Raw genomic sequence first — 9,009 nt, 5'->3', positions numbered from 1 at the left:
GAGGAGGAGGAGGAGAGAGATTTTCGAATAGGTCATAGAGGATTATCTTTGAATTTCTTCCTCAGCACTGTTCTGACTTCTGATTCTGTGGGAGCCACAACCAAATTGTCCTTTTGTCTTGTTTCTTCAAATGTCCCCACTTACTTTTTTATTTCAAAGTGTTTAGTCATAAAACTTTCCTTTATGATACCACTTCCCTAAACAAAATCATTTCTTATTTTCTTATGTCATTTTTTTTTCTTTCTGTATCTGAAGGTGAATAAGAGACAGATAATTCTAAATATGGCAGACAGAGAAGGAAGCCCCAGTCCAGGTTCAGCTGGATTCCAATTAATTTCACTTTCATCCCAGATGACTCATGACTGGGTTCTTTGTACAAATTTGCTCCTTTTCCTGAGCTGCCTACTCAGCCTCCACTCTCTGAGGAGAATTTCAAACTTTACTTTCACATGAGTGAATCAACTAGTAACATGCTTCCTGCCCAGCTCAATCTAAAAGGGAAAAGAGGACCCTAACCCCGTTCCATATCCTACTCTATAGAATATAAACGCACTGGCTCTCCAAGAGGGAAGATATCTGGACCCCTCCCTCATCAGGGAGTCTGTCTCTATATGTTATAGAGAGTGGTACATTTACTACACCTCGACTATGTGCTGTGAGTACAAACTTCTCATCATAGAATTCTTTACCTGCTGAAGAAACACACCCAAGAAAAACCCCTAGGTGGCATCATATCTAGGAATTTGAATATAAGGATCTCCCCAACATGTCTACATTCATAGTTCTCAACTACTTTTCAGGTATAAGAATTTATTCTCCTTTATTATATCTGTGTTTTCTACCAAATTTTCTCTGAAACAAGAGCACAAAATTTATCTCATAAAATCAAACGGAGAAATAAATCCCTCATCGTGCTTGCCCCTCCACAATGATCTTTTCTAGATTTCCATGGCTCCACCCTTTCAAGATTTTTTTTGTGCTATTCATTGACCATTACTAGTCTTTTTCATATGAAAATATATAAAAAATAATCTAAATTTTTAAAAGTATGCATGTGTAATATCCAAAATCATTAAATTTAAATGTACTTATTTTGAAAGTGAAAGTTGTAAAACCATAGTGTGGCAGCTCAGGCCTTTATTCCCAGCACTGGGGAGGGAGAGGGAGGTAGATCTCTTTGAGTTGGAGGCCAGTTTAATCTATACAACAGGCTCCATACCAGCCATTGTGGACCCTGTCTAAATTAAGTGTATAAATAAATAAAAAAACTCAAAGATTGTCTCTAAATTACAATAAAACTAACACCATTTAGAGAAAATTCTTGTCTACTTGATGATCTCAACTGTCATTTATTTATTTATTTATTTATTTATTTATTTAGTCACTCTTCATTATATGATGTATTTCTCACATATTGCTATCATCTAGGAGTCTCGATTGGGTTTAATTAAAAAATTAAAAGGCAGGATAGAAATCTTGGAGTTAGCAGAAAGCAACAACAGGTAAGAAACTTTATTAAGGATAAAGACACACACACATACACACACCAGAAATACAGCTCTCCACAAGTGCAGAGAGGCCTGAGAAAACAAAAAAAAATCCAAAGTCTTCAGGAGGGCTTGGGCTTTTTATGTGTTTTTTCTGGTATGGGGCAGGATCCCCTCCTCTAATTCTGGATCAATTGACTTAACAAAAAGAGAACCTACAAGTCACAGCTCCAACCTGAGTGAGACATGTCCAGGTCCATCCTCAATCTTACATAAACAAGTCTGAAAACAGACATGTGCTGGCTGGTGGGAAGCTGCCAGTCTTCATCTAAGATCAAGAAAGTCAGAAGCACCATTTTATTACTCATCAGTGGCCCTGTCTGCTTATCATGGACTTACTTCCTCACAGTACCAGTCACTTTTCAGGAGCCAAAGTAGTAAGGACCAGGCAAAAGTCCCTCCTGAAATTTAGCTCTAATTGTTTCCTTTCAAGTTCAAGTTTGTCTTAGTAATGGGCATTTCTGTTAAAATGCAATGTCCTTAACTGGGAACACCCAAAAACATCTTGAATACATTCAATACATCATATATTTACACCTCAAACCTGATATTTATGTTAAGTCCATTCCTACTCTGTGTTTTCAGCCTCATGAGCATATCATTGAATGCAAGCCAGTACCTAGGAATCATCTTTGATGTCTTCCTCTGCCTTACATACATCAGTGTGATTTTGGGTCCCTTCAAATCCATACATATATGTGAAATCTTCCCCCTTAATTTCCATCTATGACATGGCATCCCTATTCAAAGTCAGCTTTATCTCCTTCTCATGCCAACATAGCAACACTGTGACACTTCTAGCTCTCACCAGTTTGATCCTGCTCCTTCTGGTCTCTTCTCTGCAATGCAAATAAAATTAAGTTTCCACAGCAGATCAATGAACTTGGCAAACTGGCTCATTTGTTCCATTAAAGTTCTTATACTTATATTAACATTGTGGAGTTCATGATTAGGTTAATTGGGATAGTTCAGACAAAGAAAGATACACATACATAAATGCTGGAATGTAAAAAAAAACAATAAAAACAAGTTAGAAGTTTTCAAAACCATTGTTATCAACTCGCTCATTCCTTAAAATTCTTCAGTGATCCTGTGGTGAGGTTACAAAAATGTCTGAGACACCTTAAAATATGTCACTACTTGAAATGTGTATCTTCATTAAATACTGGTTGTGCATGTTTTTGGAATTGTATTTGTCTGTTTATTGTGTGTGTGAGTGGGTCTGTGTGGGTGTGTGGAAGTGTTTGTGTGCATGTGCATGTGTGAGTCTGTGTGTGTGTCTCTGTGTGTGTGTGACTGTGTCTGTCAGTCTGTCTGTCTGTCTGTCTGCAAACCTGCATAGGCCATAGTTCATCTGTGGTTAGAGAACAATTTTAAGGAACAGATTTTGCCTTCCAACATGTGGGCTCCAGGGATGGAATTGCCTCAGTTTTTCTTATAAAACTGTCTTTCCATTGGTCTGGTATATTTTGTACTAATGCTTTCTTTCCGTTGCATTTCAGTTTTTAGAGTATGTGCAATTATTATTTTGCATTCAAGCCAAGGTTGTGTGCCCTCTTACACGTTTGGAATGTGGTAGCTACAAGAACTCATGATAACATTACTAACTCTGCCATAGATATCGATGAACTCCAACTACATTTTTGTCCTAGTACAGGGCCTAGAGTCTAGCATTTAGTTGAAAATGTTTCACATTGCTGATGAATGAAATAAGTGAATTTTAATGAACATTGCAATTTAAACAATGTCTCTCTACACTGTAATGTATAAGGTCATAAGGTTATCACATTACCATGATTGTGGTGGTCAATCATTCCCATGATTGTACATTCCATCTCTAGAGAAGAATGTCAAATACTTTCAACTATTATATGAATGTTCTTATCTGTGTCCTCTTCCAAAATTAGCAAGCATGCTCAAAAAACACCTTAGGTCACAATCTTCTCTACTGCTACCTGTCATATATTATTAAACACCTGGGGAGATATTCCTTCCTTGCGTGTGTTTAATCTTTAGGGAACACCTCTTTTATTATAAGCATATCTCAATTTATGACTTACAATAATGGTTTATTAGTATTATAAAAACTCTCAAATTTATAACTCTAATCATGTGATCATTTTAGCTTTTATTTTTTCTTTATGAACCCATTTCTCTAATATAGTCTCTTAGGGAAACTAATTGACTAACAGAAAATTTTCAACAACTTGTTCTGCTTCTCTGAGTCTTTCTTAGCATTCTTTGTTTTTATGTAAATGAAGGAAGCTGGAGATGTCACTCTGTAGTTAGAACACTTGAGCAGCAAACACAAAGTCCTTAGTCCAGTATCTCCTGCACCACCTGAAGACTGTGTCAGTTATATTTGTCTCATTGTCTGAAAACAATCCCATGAAGATACTGCAGGACCACTGTATATGACTGTCTAATGATGTTGTCCATCTTCCCTTTTAATTAAGTTTTTGTGAATTTCATGCAATATATTTTAATCATATTTAGATCTATTCCCTCTTTTCATACCATTTACTCCTTCCCTGCCCAATTTCAATTACTCTATTATGTATATAATAACATCTATAGAGTTTAATTGGTGTCCCCAGATGTCTTTTGAGGTGAATCTATCCACTGGAGCTTCATTAACCATCCAAGAATCACACCAGTGAATGAGACTGACCCTCCTCTTCCAGCAGTCATCAGTTTTCAATAATTCCTCAGGTAGGTTTGGGGTTGTTGATCCACTTCCCCAAATCTATGCTGTGATTTTGTCTGGCTTGAGCTTACAAGGTACTTGTGCATGCTGTCACCATCACTGTGGATTCATGTGAGCAACACTTCAGCTGGAGTCTAGAAAACTCTTGTCTCAAGGTAGTCCTCGACCACACCTAGACTTTACAGTCTTTCTGTGCTCTCTTCTGCAATGATCCCTGAGCCTTGGGAGGCAGAATTTAGATATAGGTGTCCAATTCAGGGGTAATCACTGTGCAGTCTCCTACTTATTCTCTGAATGTTGGTCAGTTGTGGGTTTTTGCATGAAACATCATCTGATGCATCAAGAAGCTTCTCTGGTGAGAGTTGAGAGATGCATTAATCTATGGGCATAACAACAAATCATTAGTAGTCACTTTAATACCGCATCTACTTAGCAGACTAATAGTATAAAACTTTCTTCTATGACCTGTGGCCTATCTAGCCACATGTTCCTAGGCCTGATATCAATGTTAAGTATGTGCTCCATTCTATGAAGCAGACCTTAAATCCAATTAGGAAGTTATTGGTTACTGCCATAATATTTCTGGTGCTATTTCACAAGGGGTTATATCTTGCTAGGGCAGTTATTGTTGAAACATGAAGGATTCACAGCTGTGTAAGGTTTCACAGCTGGATTTATTTCTTTCCTTCTTGCAGAATGCATAACAACTTTCAAACTATCATCGCTGGCCAGGAGGATTAAGCCTTGAAGTCATTACCAGCTTGATCTCTCCTTGTTTGTGTTACAACTCATATATGTAGCATTTTCAGCAGTTGGGTCTTATCAGGTTCCGGTGGGTAACCAAATGCAAGGGCAGTGACCAATATTTTTGAGGGTCTATGAGACCCCTGGTCAATAGCTTCAAAAGAGGGAGTACGGAGCACACTTTTGGCATTGGATTTTATTTTACTAGCTTATGGTGTCTATTAGGGACAATTTCTCTCTCCTTATTATAAATCAATTCCTTTAATTATTTTACTACATCTTTATTATAGTCCATATGTGATACACTGTATATAGTATATACTTGATGCACTAATATATATTATTTAAGAAGCTTCAATAGTGGTAAGCTGCCATATGGCTTTCTCTAAGGGCCCTTACTGTTAGTTATCCCTCCCCATACTCTCTCCTCACGTAATGGTGTTTGTAAGAAACTTTCTGTCATCTGTTGGTGATTCTATTGTTTTAAGAAGGTTCTATGTGTAATGATATTTATCCACTGAATTTTTTCTTTGATTTTAATTTGAGAAAGTTTATAACTTGCCCACAATATATTGCAGTCACATTCTCCTCTCACTACCTTCTCTTCTGCCTCTCACAAACCTTTGGCCCCTACGTCTTACCACCTATTCCCTCTCCCACCCTCATCTCTCCTTTGAAAGCAGCACCAGTCTTTTGCGGGGTCACAGGTGGTTCATGAATGGAATGACCAAGTCATATCCAGAGGACAGAATTTCCTAGTACTCCTCCCCATCCACAAACTCTGATAGTCTTCTCACTGCCTTTGCTGATACTTTCCCTGGGTCTTGGATTATGGGAAATAGTATGCCATTTAGAATTGAACAGTCATCAGTTCCTTATTCTCAACATATTGATGAGTTATAAGCTCTGCTTTCACAATCACCCACTACTAAATGACACTTCTGAAGCTCAGTGTTGCTCTAGTCTCTGAGTATTAACCTAAGTAAGCAGAAGGTAGGTTAGTTATACATCCATTTAGCAAGGTGTAGGTGATTGAATGCACAGCACGGACTGTGCCCTCCTGAGGCATACATTTTTACCATGTTTGTAGTACAAGGTGTGTTTTTCTTCCCATGGACATGGCCTCAGATCCAATTAGGACATGGATTCTCACAAACACACTCTACCAAAGAGTCATGCCACTGTTGTGCCCATAGGACAATCTTAGCACATAATGTCCAAAGCTGTGTTAAAACACTGATTTTTCTCTCTCAAAAGTTTGCGTAGCTTCTACTTACACAATGAACTCTCGTCAGAGGGGGAATCTTCCAACTTTGAACTTGAATTCTCTTTGTGCTGTAACCAAACTATGCATTGGCTTCATTGATAGCATCTTCCAATCTATTTGGGCTGGGCAACCAACATCAATGCCTATAGTCTGTATTGTTTGGAGGGCCTATGGGAATACCGTGATCAGCCACTGCCAAGGTAGTGCTTCACACGTGGCATGGGATTTTTAGTCTAAAAACTGGTAAAACTTTTGGGAGCAACTATATCCACCCATGCAGTGCAACTCCATTCAAGCTGGTTTATTAATTAATTAATTATATTTTTATGTTTTATGCATATGAGTATTTTGCCTGCATGTATGTAAGTGCACTCTTATTGTGCAATTGTGTGGAGCTCAGAAGAGAGAGTTGGATCCCCGGAACTGGATTTATGGATAGTTGCTACCTGCCACGTAGGTGCTGGAACTGAATCCAGGTCCTCTGGTAGAGCAGTCGGTGTTCTTAACCACTGAGCCATCTCTCCAGCCCCTCAAGCTGTCTTTAGAAATACAAAACACACTTTGTGGTTCTCTTATAAAGCCGTGGCCTCCTATAAATCTTTTTATAATCCTTGGCTTTCATTAACCTTCCCCATCACTTCTTTCTCTTCCATCCCCATTCCATTCCTGTATGAACATTCCTGCTCTTATAACTGATCCCATTTCAGCACATGAATTTTGCTATTCCTCCACCACACCTAGTCCCACCCCATACTCCACTTAACAAGTTTGTCTTCCTGGCCTGGACAGATATTCCCTCCAACTTAAAAACAGAAATCTAACATTTTGAATCTAGGATCCACACCTTCTGGGTCTGGGTTATCTCAAGATTACATTCACTATTAATTGCAAGTGCACCAGTATTCTATGAGGATAAAACAGACCTGTTTGCTCATGGAAGTAATTCTAGGTGTGCTCATCATATTATTTAAAGTACTTCTCCAAAGTTAGCATAATATTAATAGTATTTAAAGTAGTTCTCCAATGTTAGCATAATGTCTGTCCACTGTCTTCAGAAAGCAATTTGATCTAATTTTCTTGCTGTCATTTGAGGACTGAGCTCCAGTACAAAGAAATGGCATTTCAGTTGTACTAGATCACTGACATTTTCCTCAAGGGACCTGTACCAATAATTTCATGAATCTTTAACATCCCCAATACTATTAAAGAAAGCAATTTCTCTCATAAAATTCTGTAAAAGATGACACTCTCAAGTGACCCCTTTGGATCCTTAATGATCCTATCAAAGCATTTCTAAAATAATTTATAAGGCTAAGTGACTCATTTGATGCATCACTCTGGGCAATTCAAATAGGCTCTTCAGCAAAATCCCAAGTCTCCACAAGGCTCAGACATGAATGTTCTGTTTCACTAGCACCAATGCCATACTTGTTCCTGCTGCAGTCCCCCAGCAGTCTGGTATTTCCATGATTACTTTCTTAGATGCTTAACTTCTGCTAGGTATTTCCTGAATGCATACTGCAACTAGACTCATCCATCAATCTTCGTTGTTTTCATTTGGTTTATGATCTCCAATTAAACAGTATTTTTTTCTTTTCTCCTCAGTTCTGCAAATGTTTTCCAGAATGTTACGTGTTTATTGTGCCTGGCATATTGAAAGTAAATATGATCTTTGTAAATAATGAAGATATGGTTTCCTGAGCTTCATGACAATGAGGATCGTGAAGAGAAATCGAGCACTCAGGTAGTAACCCAATTGAGCATAGTTTTTGAGGCACTAAAGATAAACCAGTTCTGGAATCTGATCCTATTTGTATATAAATACAGGAATCTTAAGAGATGGCCAGGAAGACTGAAAGGGTAAATTATGTCACGTTTGTTGTAGAAGTTCTCAACAGATATTTCTTCACTCATTTCTGTCCAATCACGTTTGTTATTTTTGTTCTTTTTGATGTGGCATTTCAGAAGAATTAGATGAGTGATTTAAAATTTTTTCTTTCATAGTTTCCTTTACTGAGAAGGAAATGGATTGCTGTTTTTCTTTTTATATTTAGCATTTTAGAATTACATTTTCCCTCCAATTATTTTTTATTGCTTGCAAGACTTTAAGTCTTGCATGCTTCCCTTCTTACACTGCCGTTTCGTGGATGCTGTTTATTAGGCATATTTCTTTTTTGATAATTTACTACTTGGCTTTGGATGCAGCTCTATTTTTTCATGATTTAGCATTAGTTTGCTAATTTATCAAAGATTTTTTATTATATGTACATTTTCATAATAAAATAAGGAATAACATATAATTGTAATAACCCCTTCAATATAGACTTTGGCAAACAGTCCATATATGTTTATTAGAAAGGCATTAGATAGTGAATGCTTTTTTAACATATAACTATTTAATAAGTAAAATCCATAATTTGTAATTGATTAACTTAAAATTTATAAATATAAAAATTCCTTTCGATATTCAAATGCAAATGTAGCAAATCTCGAGATGAGCTTCCCAGAGAGTTATCACATTTTAAATAACTGCCCTGCATTGTTTTTCTTGCCCTATATGTGTATTTTATTCTGCAATAAAAATATTTTCATGTTCCCTTGTTTCTGTATTATGTTTATTGTGTTATCATTCTTAGTTTGCCAAAAATCATTTTTACGCTGCAGCTTGAACTTAAAAATCCCTTGTGCTGATTTTGGAACTAGTGATTACATGAACAAATAACTTGTGAAAGTTAGTTTGAAGC

Source organism: Nannospalax galili, unplaced genomic scaffold, assembly GCF_000622305.1.
Source record: "Nannospalax galili isolate Female #2095 unplaced genomic scaffold, S.galili_v1.0 scaffold252, whole genome shotgun sequence".
NCBI classification, from domain to species: domain Eukaryota; kingdom Metazoa; phylum Chordata; class Mammalia; order Rodentia; family Spalacidae; genus Nannospalax; species Nannospalax galili.
The sequence above is the reverse complement of the archived record's forward strand: the minus strand, read 5'-3'. Positions refer to the sequence as shown.